Source organism: Pseudoliparis swirei, chromosome 10 (assembly GCF_029220125.1).
Source record: "Pseudoliparis swirei isolate HS2019 ecotype Mariana Trench chromosome 10, NWPU_hadal_v1, whole genome shotgun sequence".
NCBI lineage: Eukaryota > Metazoa > Chordata > Actinopteri > Perciformes > Liparidae > Pseudoliparis > Pseudoliparis swirei.
Window position 1 is genome coordinate 13695440 of NC_079397.1, and position 12282 is coordinate 13707721.

The 12282-nt window shown below is 44.1% G+C and overlaps 1 protein-coding gene and 1 non-coding gene across 4 annotated transcripts in view; one reads left to right on the forward strand and one right to left on the reverse strand.

Moving 5' to 3' along the window:
- wnt5b (wingless-type MMTV integration site family, member 5b) overlaps positions 1-12282 on the reverse strand; it is a 74915-nt gene that overhangs the window by 61552 nt on the left and 1081 nt on the right. The window lies entirely within an intron of this gene.
- On the forward strand, positions 7404-7514 carry trnal-caa (transfer RNA leucine (anticodon CAA)). Its single transcript has 2 exons — positions 7404-7441; positions 7469-7514. It is a non-coding gene; the product is annotated as a tRNA-Leu (tRNA).

Below are 12282 nucleotides of genomic sequence, written 5' to 3' on the forward strand. Positions count from 1 at the left end.
TTTAAAGCCATAATTCTTCATCTTTTTTAAAAAGTATTTGGCCGGTTCTGTACTTCATTGTATTTTATTGTCAAATAATCATATAAAAAAACTAAAACCAAGAATAAATTGATCATATAGCAGGTGTAGCCAAAGGCTGATATATCTTATCGTGCCATATCTCCATTGTTGTCCAAGGACAACAACGCTGAGTCACACGTTTCCTCTTTTGTGATTTGCTCGGTCGATCTAACGACTGTTCAGAGATCAGTTGTTCGGACTACATTGCGTCACGTTAACAAAGGCCATATGTGCTTTGTCTAGCTTACAAACAGGTGGAGGCGGGACAGGTACATCGCTTCATGAACAAGTAAACAGAACAAAACGGGAGGCCGGATGAACGGAGGGAAACATTTCCGTAAATCTCGAGCTGTTTTTATGAAAAGCGTCTTCGGGGACACGTTGTGAGAGACACTTTCTTTAAGAGGAACCACGGGCTTCAGGCAGAAGTATCAGAAAGTATTCAGAGACATTATAACACTGCTGCTTTGGGCTTTTTCGTGGTATTTCTTGACGAGCAGAGGAAGCCAGCCGCGTCCTTCACGTATACAACGGGCACAAAAACACAGATGTGGATTTCCAAGGTCACATTTCAAGCATTCAGTATGTATCTTATACAAGTCCTCCTCTCGTCTCTGCGCTCCACTGCTCTCCCCCTCCTCTGTATTCTCTCCTCCTCCCTCCATCTCTCGCCGCTGACACACACACAGAGATGTGTCCATTGCTCTGACCTCTCTCTCTCCTGGGAGAGCTGGCTGTCTGCCCAGCTCCCTCTTTTTTCTCTCCCCGCCTCACACTTTCCTTTTGCGTTGCATCTTTCTTTTTCTTCTTCTCTCCGTAGCTCTCTATCTATTGATCTATCTATTTTTCTAATCTCCTTTTGCCCCCCCTCTTATCCTCTCCTCTGTTGCATGTCTCTCCTGCTCTTGCATCCTCTTATCTCTTCATCCTCTCTCCGCTCGATTCCCCGCTTCTCCTATACCCTCTCTTCACCCTCCTCTCCTATTAACCCTTCCCCCTCTTTTCCTCCCACACCTCACATGCTCCCTCGCTCACTTCCCTCCTTCCCTATGTTTTCGAGGTTTCCAGGGAGCTGGTGCGGCTGCGGGGCTTCGCCTGGGGCTCCTGCCCAGCTCATGCTGCCCGTCTCTGGGCACGGTGCCCACAGAGGATGGGCAAGGCTGACGGGGGCACTGGAGGGGTGTGTGTGTGTGTGTGTCCAGTGATGGGGAAAGGGGGAGAAAGAGAGTGAAGAGAAAAGGAAGGAAAGAGAGAGAATGAAAGAAAATGAGAAGGAGGTTGTCGACAGAGAGAAAAAGAGACAGAGATTTCTGTTGAGTCACACTTTGCTGGCCCTGTGTGTGTGTATGTGTTTGTTTTTACTTGAATGACAGGAAACGATGTCGTAACCTTCTGATTTATTACAACCCTGCATTTTTTTTAGCTTTGACCATCATTTCTTTTGGTCACTGCAAAAGTTCAATGAGTTAAAAATCATGTAATACTTAAAAAACCAGATAATATTCACATCTGAGAAGCAGGAACCATGTTTGTTTTGTCATTATTTTAGAAAAACGACAACAAATCGATTATCAAAGCAGTTGCTGATAAATTGATGATCAATAGAAACATTGAATTGTTTCAGCTTTAGTTATAATAACACTATTTACAGTGAAGTAAATACAATACAGCAATGTCACTTTGTCACATTGGGCAAGAAAAGACAGCTGCAGTTCAACCAAAAGTAATAAACCACTTTATTAAGAGGTGAAACCGACATTTAAATGTTAGTAATAGAGTCTCACTCCACATGAAATGATATGGACGAGTCTTACCTTAACCAAGACCGTCACAAGGAAACAGTAGAAGTTTTTGTTGTTGTTTTTCTCACACAAGAGATTAACTTCAACAATCTGGCAGGGGACACAAGGGAAAGAATGGGAGTATATACAAGGGGGGAACCACAGGTGTAGGTCATAAGCAATCAGGGAGGCAGAGGAGTGGCTGATGGCAGGTGAAGGGAATCAACAATCAACAGACACACACAGCACTAACAGGGTGTTTGTGCTAGAGAGAGAGAGAGAGAGAGAGAGAGAGAGAGAGAGAGAGAGAGAGAGAGAGAGAGAGAGAGAGAGAGAGAGCATCAACACACTTGGACCCAGATGCATGCAGAGAACTTCAATACCCCTGCTGGCCACTTTTGGTACAGCTCTGCTGGAGTGGAAGCAAAAGGCCTGGACCCAACCATGCATGAGGGAAGGAAGGAAGGGGGGGGGGGGGGTTGGAGAGAGGAAGTGGTAGTGGTCATATGGAGGGATAGAGAGGAAGCAAGGGAAAGTGAAATAAAGAACGAGAGAGCTGTGTCATGTGAAATGTATTCTGTTGAAAGCAGTCAGGACAAGAAGAAACGTCCCCTTTAAGTGCTACCACTTCATTTATCTCCTCAACTCTCCCTTCCAGACTTTCTCTTTCCTTCAACGTTCCTCTCTTGTTCTGTTCTCCCCATTTCTATGCCTCCCTCTCCCTCACCCTGGCACTCTCTCCTGCCACCTCCCTCCTTTTCTCTCTCCAGTGTCCAGCGTGTCAGTGGTGAGTTTCAGTGATGCAGCGCCCTCTGTCTGTGGCCTCTGTTACTGCAGCAGCACTTTTTAAAACTTCAACCCTCCTGACCAAAAGAAACACACGTTTGAGCGACTTGGTGAAAGAAATATAGAAGACATGGTTACTTCATTTAACACACGCACAGTTTGTGTAAAATGTTCTACATCTTATTTAAATGTATAAATACGGTTCTGATTGATGGTGTCTTATAAACCATGTAAAAAGGTCAATTAAATATGTACATTTCAAAGAAATAAATTGCATAAAGCAAAGTTAAGTTGCCTTAAAACAATGTTTAAAATGTACATTTAGATATAAAATAGAAATGTTTTTACAATGTAACAAATGTAGAGTGTCATTGTTATTCACAAAAGGTCCTTATTAATGTCTGTGAATGAAACAGAAAGAGCTGAGAAGGAGCAGCTGTCACGCTGCTGCTGCTGCTGCGATACAGTCGTCCTTGCTCCGATGCCAGGAAGACAGATCCCTGTACATTTATTGAATGTAATGAATAAAACAATTCTGATCTGGATTCAGGCGGCTTGCGCGTTTGACAGACGACTCAGCAGCTCGGCTTCGGGAGACGCCGATGTGAAATATATGCTGCTGCATGTGTTCAAATATGCAGGATGAAATTCAGGAGATACGGCGCCACAGAAGTGTTGTTAACCCTTTTGCATCCAAAGATTAGCAGAGTGCGAAGGCTTCCCGAGCAGCTGCCCGCTGGAGCTGAGCGCAGGCTGATTGTGGCTGCTGAGGGATTGCAGAGCGCTGTTGACTCAGTGTTCACATTCTGGATCCCAGACTCAAACCGATTTTGTTTCTCTTCCATCATCCCTCCATTGATTCAAACACAACCAGACAGAGATTCAGCAGCTGCGTGAGACGGATGCTTGTTTGAGGCTCGGGGAGATGCCAAGCGATAGAATATCCTCCACAGGTACGAGTGCCGTTGCTCGTCTTCACTCACGGCTCTCATCGAGTGAGCGGTGCTCTGCCTCCGACATGATGGAAGTGGGGTTAACCCAAAGCCAAGTCTGTCCACAGAAACCTGCTCTCAAGGAGGGAAATATACACTTCATCATTATGATCAATTACATCAGCACATGAACCATCTGCCTAATTTATTGGGCTGTTTATGGATATTGTATAGCCTGAAATATGGATTCAATATTGTATATAGCTCCAAGATCTTCCATAAGATCCAAAAGTTGTGCACACTAAAAGTCCAAATGCACATTGTGATGTTGACAAACACTTTTATGACCACGTTTTGCCTGATATGGCTTAATAATTATGTTGAGTGGACTCTGTTGAACACGGGGGCCTTTCAGCGGAAAAAATATTGTATATTTTTCAGTTTTTCATGATGTAAAGCTTTAAAATCACAGCAACGTCAATGAAACGCCAAGTTTTTCAAAATAGATCTCGGGTTTATTATTCAGCCGCGGGCTCTTTAGACTGGTGACATGTGAATGTAACAAATATTTATTTGCTCTGATAAATAGTAGTTATCATGATGATGTACATGCTCACAGTATATATATCGTGGAATATGCCGACTACTAACTATTCATACACTCTGTCATACTCATTGATTGTGTTGTTACTGTGTTTTAATTTGTGTATAATGATTCCTTCTGGTCACATGACATCTATTGCACCTGTCCATCCTGGAGAGGGATCCTCCTCTGTTGCTCTCCTGAATGTTTCTTCCCTTTTCTCCCCCTGAAGGGTTATTTGGGAGTTTTTCCTGATCCGATGTGAGGTTTTGGGACAGGGATGTCTATGTGTACAGATTGAGACAAATTTGTAATTTTGAAAATGGGCTATACAAATAAAAACTGAATTGAATATTTATTCTACATGTGTTCACCTGGACGAGAGGGCGGCAAACAGGATTTTCATAATACATTTGGGATGGATGTTTGGTCGACAACGGACGGAACTGGAAACAACACGGTCATTTCTTACTTTTCAAAAAGTAGTTGAGTAAAAGTACAAAGTTACACGAGGTGAGTACTTCATGCTTATTGTCTGTCGTGATTTAAAAAAAAGACACTTTCTTCATCTTGGAATTGCGTCATTGTTTTGTGCCACCGCAATGTCCTCAATGCACTGCAGTCCATGCGGTCTGCGGATGTTCAGTGGCCAGTGTGGCGTAGTTCAGCCCCATAAAACCACAGGGAAACAGGACAGGAGGTGAAGCTGCAGCGCTCCTCGTTATCTAAAAGCTCATTTGGCAGCGAGTCGGTATCCTCCTCTAACGCATTGCAGTGCTCCGGTCCCGTCAGCCCTGACTGCGGGCCACCTCGGCTCCAGTCACACACTGATTAATAAATCATGTCTTCCAATCAGTGATGGATGTGTTCTGAAACAAAAAATGTGTGTGTGGGGTGTGTGAGTGTGAGGGGGGGGGGAATCAATGCTTTCTGCTTCTACCACTTTTTTTTCTCCAGACTAATGTTTTGTCGATTCATCTTCCTCGCTCACACCTACACTCACGAGATGTGAGATAGAGAAATTGGAAAAAGAAAAGTGGAAAGTGGAGCTGAGAGAAAGGAGAAAAAGAAGAGACAAATAAAGGATTGATGACGGCATGACTGGAGAAGAAATCCAAGAACAAGAACAGCCAGCTTGCAATCAGAAACAAGATAGTGGGAATGCATTTAATGTGACGCTCTATCTCCCCCTACCCCTGTGTGTGTGTGTGCATGTATGTGCATGTGTGTGTGTGTGTGTGCATCTGTGTGTGCGCGTGTGTGCTGACAGATTTGGTATTGCTTCAGTTCAGAGATTGGCTACAGGAAAACACCTTCAGTAATTATCTAGAAAGAGCACCTGGGCACTGGGAATCTCATTATATTATAACTGCCCATCCAACACACACACACACACACACACACACAGCAGATTAAAAGAAAGGAACGGGGAAAAGGGAGGAATCTGACAAAATAGGAAGGTGGTTGGGGGGGGGGGGGGGGGAGGAGATGAGAGGACAATATTTCACAAACTCCTGAACTACAGAGAACAGACGCCTCTAGTTGCTAATGTGTGTGCTTGTTACTTGTTGTGAGGATCTCAGGCAGACGCGATACGATGTGTATGACTCACACACATCAAGCACTGTGGAGGAATCATTTAAATCTCTCTGTTTCCGTTTCTCTATCGGAGGGCTATAAAGCAGAAAGGCACCGGTCGTGAGAGACGGAGCCGTTAACGTAAGTATTATTCCGCTGAATTTATTTGTTTTGTTTCCTTTTTTCTTTGATCTTTTGTAGTAGCAGACGATGACCAGTAGGAGGCAGCGTTTCCTCTCATCTGACCGACCAAACATGTTGTCTTTCGCCCTCCTTTCACTCTTTCTTCTCTGGGACCTCTACTTTCTTCATCCCTCTTTTTCACCATCATCCCTAGTTAATCCTCAACACACACACACACACACACACACACACACAAACGCTGCTCACCTGTTTTTGCCAAACTGTGTAGAGGACCACCCGGCTGATTTGAACAGCTTCATTCATTGCCGTGTTTTGACTGGCTGACAGTGACGGGGTGAAACGATTTACAATGGGTCAACACAGAAGGGGGGGGGTACGACGACGACACAGTCACCACCCAAAACCTGTCGAGCCACCTAAGGTCATGTGGCAGAAAGTAGTCCACTTCAAAAAAACATATCGTGCTATCATTGTTACGATATATCAGAGATCTGACGTCCAGACCAAAACACATCAAGAAAAACACGGGATATCAGAGTCGTGGTACTTTTGAAGTCTTCCCACATATGGTGAGCTCAGTCGGTCGAGCATTATCCTCGGTTTACAATACAATTTGTGAAAACATGGACGCCTGCAGCTGACCCATGTTTGTTGGCGAGTCTCTGAGCTCCATACGAGAGGAGCTACAGCTATGACAAGCGCCCCATCAATGAAGAGAAGCAGAGTATAAAGTATCGTCTTTAAACAACTGGAGAGTCATGAGGGGAAATATTTCTGAAAATCTAATTCAACGGAACTAAGAGTCGGGAGGAGGAAACTAGGACCGCATGCTTGCAATAAAGCACAAATCCAGTCAATGTAAATGAAGATGGCAAGTACAATGTTACGCTTTGTGTCACAACACAAACACTCCAAGTAAACAATGTTGAAATCGTGATTAATGTGTTGGCAAATCCCGGCTGGATAAATCTGTCCTGAGTTTCCAGCTTGGTCTTCTGGCTTAAATGACCGTTCCATTGTTCTTTTCTGTGTCAGAGATCCAAGTACAATTGATTGCAGCATATTTCTCAGGGTTGTGGGTTCGAGTCCCACATTTAGCGCTGCTTTAAGAGAGGCAGAGAAGTACAACTTTGGGAAACCAACTGACATTACACTTGGACTTAAAATACAAATTAATATTTAGTTCACAAACAATAGTTAGGGTCTTCTAATAGATGTTTTTGAGAGGGTCATTCAAACCAGAGGATGAAAATCAAATAGCTGAAGTCCTTGAGTAACTGTATAGTGAGCTCGGCCAACCTGACTGGTGATGTAATCCCGAGGTTAGAATTTACATGTCAGCAGAAATATAATGTTTAACACCATGGAGCAGTTTCATTCTGAAACTTGTGGGAGGAGTTAACGCTCAGTGATGAGCTCGATACACTGAAAGCTGCTTTCCTGTTGTTATCAGCTGTAATCAGTAAAACTCTCCCAGGTGCTGTTATTTGACATGGGAGAGATGAGCGACTACAACAGATCACAGATCAGATCCCAGTTGTCAGGATGGCCGAGCGGTCTAAGGCGCCAGACTCAAGGGTTGACTCCTTCCTCAGCAAAGAGGCTTCTGGTCTCCAACTGGAGGCGTGGGTTCAAATCCCACTTCTGACAATACTTTTTACTTGTGTGTTTGAAACTCTGCATAGTTTGGCAATACAGATATCTCGAGAAAAAAATTGTCCTTGATTATCTACAGGTACCAAATAGACTGAATCCCACTCCTCACACGGATTTGACCTTTGCCTCTGATCAGAATACAAGAAGAGCGTTAAATCGAAGGGCCACTGACGCTTCTTCCTGTGGCATCGCCTGCAGTATCTCAGGGTGCACAGCGAGTTTCTTCATGAGAGCAACATGAAAGGTGAAGACTGCCACAGAATGGGTGTCGACCCAAGTCCCAGAGTCTGTAGCCGAGCGCTGTCTGCAATTTTTGCAGAGACTCCAGAATTTGTACCCGACGACAACACAGATGAAGACCAGAGAAACCACTGGCCGAGACTTTTAGAGGGTCTCTTCCCCAAGCATGTCACGAATCCCTTGTTTACGACATGCTAGGGGAAGAGTAGAAGGACTCTTAACTATTTAGGCATCATAAGCGAATACTACATAGATGTTTCTTGTGGGATGTGAGGACCCATAAATACGACCCTCCACCCTCTTCTTAGACCATGGGACTCAATGCAGCCCGGAAATAGGACCTATTTTCCTACCTTGGTAGGGCATGAGACTCTAAAGGCTACATGGTCAACAGACAGATTTGGCCTCCTCTTGCATGAGGCAAGGCGTGCTCGGCAGTCGGGCTATCAACCAGTCAGTCAATCAGTCACTCAGAGGCTGCAGCCAGGAGCCAAGACCGACACATATTGGGCCTGTGCCCAAGTCTTATGAACTGAATCCCAGAGTCTGGTATCTGTAAAATGATGAACAGTAAAAGTGATATATAATATTATATTAGGTGATATTCACTTCTAACCCAACATTTCTTCAACTGAAAAAAAACAAATAAGGTGTAATTTGAAAAAAGAGGAGTTTAAAGCAGAAGAGAAAAGGCACATTGTGGTGAACGCATGCTCAATAAGATTCCCGTCACCATCTGTCTGGGTGTGTGTTCATACACGGCCAAGAGTGTGTGTATTTGTGTGTGCGAGTTCGACAGCTTTGCGACCGGCTGCAGGTGTGCTGTTGATAGTTTTATCAGCGCTGGATCGGTGCAACTGAGAGGAGAGGAGAGGAAAGCAGGGAGGAGAGGGAGGCTAGAGGAGACAGGCTGGCTCTGTAATGACCCTGGTGTTTATATGGGTTGTTCCATTCAGATCCCTTATACAACGCAGCCGAGCCAACACGCTGAATGCATCAGAGTTTCTCTCCAATATTTCTACCTTTCTGACATGTTGCGCTTTTTGTGTGGCGTTGGTGCAAACCTTGGAAAAACATTGTGCTTTAAGAACTCAAGTGACAGAGGATCTGGATTGCGGAGCACGGACTGTCAAGCAAGCAGATTGCCAAGTTCCCTCAGACCTTGGGGCTTGATCCAGATTCGGGGGTTTGTTAAAATATCTGTGGGTTTGATAGAATAGTCCGGAGCGGGCCAAATTACTCCAGGGGAGTGAAGAAGAGTTGGGTTGTAACGTGAATGGCCTGATGAAGACAACAAGCCAAAGCGTCTCCATCAGACTGTTTTTTGTCCGTGCACATCTTCTAACTTTTCGGCTGAGCGGAGAAAATTAAGAATCTGAGGACCTTTTGGGAATGTGGGTTCGCCGCGGAGAGATAACAGATCCGAGCGTTTCCTCGTCATCAGCTCATGTCCACGTGAACATCCATGTGGAAAGTACAACAGAGGGTTTAGTTGATGAAGTGAACATGGAGTCAATTCAATTTACTCTTGTAAAGGAGATGTTTAAGATCTTTACCTGGTGAAATAAAAATGAGAAAAATGAAATGTTCAGTAAATCAGACCTTTCAGCACTTCCTTGGACTCAATTTTGTCCACAAGCACAGGAATTATAACATGTATGAAATAAAATATAAATATGTTTTAGATCAAGTCAAATTATATGTTGTCCGTTTTGAGTTATTTCTGTTTTTATGGCAATAGAAATTAAATAACTGTGAATCAAAAATGCTCTAATAATTACTGTATTCTCGGAAAAATACATTTCTTATTGTATTATCGGGGGAAATACTGGAATTTATGTCGAATATAATCATTGATGAGTCTTTAATGCACCAGTGCTCAGGACCTCCGGCTCCTCTGGTCACCGTGTGTCTTGTGGCGGCTTGTGACTGTCGCCTTGTGTCGGCCGGACGGATTTTAAAAACCGTTTCAGGCTCTATAAAGTGTCCCGTAAATCACTTTTACTATTAGAGCAGGACACTGCAAGCATACAGCTGGAGACCGCTACCACTGACCATACACACACGCTCAACACACACACACACACAGACACGCAGACACACACACGAGCAGGGACAGCCACATAATTCCCGGTCAGACACATTTTGAGGGCTGCTGGAGTCAGGACCTTTGCCAAACTCTAACCCCATGTCACCCCACCCAGCCGCCCCGATGACATCACCACATTGCCCGAAACCGCCGGCCTAAAAGAGCCTAGAACATGCAAAGATACACACACACACACACACACACACACACACACGTTGAGAATGCAGAAAGCGCAGACACTGTAACAAATACCACAGGGTCACATTTTGAAGTGCACGGACACACACACACACACACACACACACACACAGGGCAGCTTTAGTGCAGGCTGCCTCTGAGTCAAGTCCTAAACTTGTATATGGAGGAACTCCAGCATTTCCAACTATTTTCTTAAATATTGGATATTGAAATTAAAATGTTTACATATTCAACATCAGCAATACTATATTTACCAAAAATATATTTTACATGTTTTTGTAATAACTCCTCAATTGGTAAAAACAGTGACGAGAAAAGAATAATGCTTCTTTTTTTTACAATAAATATAAAACTCAACTTTACAACAATCTCATTCTCATCTTGATATTTTTATCAATTCACTGATTTATTGTTTGTTCTATAACATGCATGTAAAGTTTACACAGCTGCGGGGGATATTTCCAAATGCCTTGATTTGTCCCGAGCCCCCGGTCCAAAACCCTGAGAGAAATAACTTCCAGTGATCCATCAGGTAAACGTTCACAGTGAGGAACTGGTTTAGAGTTTCTGCTTTAAAGATTAACATAAACAAGAAATATGTATGGAAGGTTTACACAGGTCTTGACTGAACACACACACACACACACACACACACACACACACACACACACACACACACACACACACCAGGAATGGAGGGGTTAAGCCGGATGCTGTCATGCACTGTCCTGGGAGGAATTCCCCAGATTCAAGTGAACCAATCAGAGACCTGCGTTTAAAATGCTGGCTCTTCAACTGGAGAGGCCATCCTCTTCACATGGACCACCATCTGTGTGTGTCCAAGTTAGTCATTAGGGCTCCCACTGGGCAACAAATACACACTCGTGTAACACACCCAGTGTTAAAGACCCCCCTCTGAGACGCTCGAGCATGCACACACACATTTACACGCAGACACACATTCAGACTCGCTATTTTGCCCTATTTTTTTTTTCCTCGTTTCATGCAGATTTTTCCCCTCAAGAGTTTGTGAGAAGTCTACTTGACAGTCACTTTCCTCTGGAGAATATTCACACTTCATCCATTGTGTCTCAATGTACGGGACACACACTCACAGACTTTACAACACACTCTTGAATGACCTTGAGGATCCATTGATGCTTGCAGACATCCCATCTTCTCATATATCGAGCACTGAGGCACACAACACACACACACACACACACACATTTACTCCCCTTCCCTAATTACCGAGTCCCAAGCGACAAGACACTCAAGCAACACTCCAGTGTTTGGTTAAAGAAAAGGTATTCCTCTCCCGTTAGAGGGCAGACAGAGGCAAAGGAAGAAGAAATAACAATGGGAAAAGGGCGACTTCTTCCTGAGAAACAAATCCATATTTTGGGTAAAACCAACTGCTTCAGCACATTTAACCACTTTTAAAAACACAATTCCCAGCCATGAACCACGAAGAGCAATATAATCCTGAGAGAGGTGAAGAGAACGTTTGTGTCCTGACTGAGATGGAGAGAAGAGAAGGACCAGAAGTGGACGTGGTAGACGGGGAGGGAGGAGGAAGAGGTAATCTCTCTCTAATGGCCAACTTGTTGACAGCAACACTTTTCACCACCTCTAGCTCCAGCTCTAACGTGACTATACACCCCCCCCCGCACCCCTCCCCCACTTCCTCGGGTTTTATCAGCCCGGCTGTCAGTCTGCTCCACCGCTCAGGTGGGTCTCAGACTTTTAAAACCATAAAAAGCGCCGAGGCCAACCGGAGACATCACCACCAGAGACGACCTTGACGTGTGCTGCCAGACGGGGACGAAATGCCTCCCTCGGTTCTGTCTGCCCTTTACTCACCATAACGATGTTTGTGAAGGTTTTTTATGATGTCTGATGATGATGTTCTTTTATTGCAAGTTTCCTTTTTGCGGATGTTTTTGTCGATTCCGACGATGTTGCTCGATTAAATCACGGATACATTTTTTAAAATCAAAAACATGTTTTCGTTGTTTTTTTTGACGATGAATGAACAGGAAGTTTTTGCCTTTGGGATGAATGTGTGTGGAACAAACTGACTGTTTCTAGATGTAGCCGAGTTCAAAAGGTCAGCATGAAGTGTCAAGATGTCTTCTGATTTATGGATGTCTTATTACCAAACAGGAGAAAACACACACAAGCTGCTCCATGAAACCAGCCGCCCATAATTAACAGATAAAGTCATATTATACG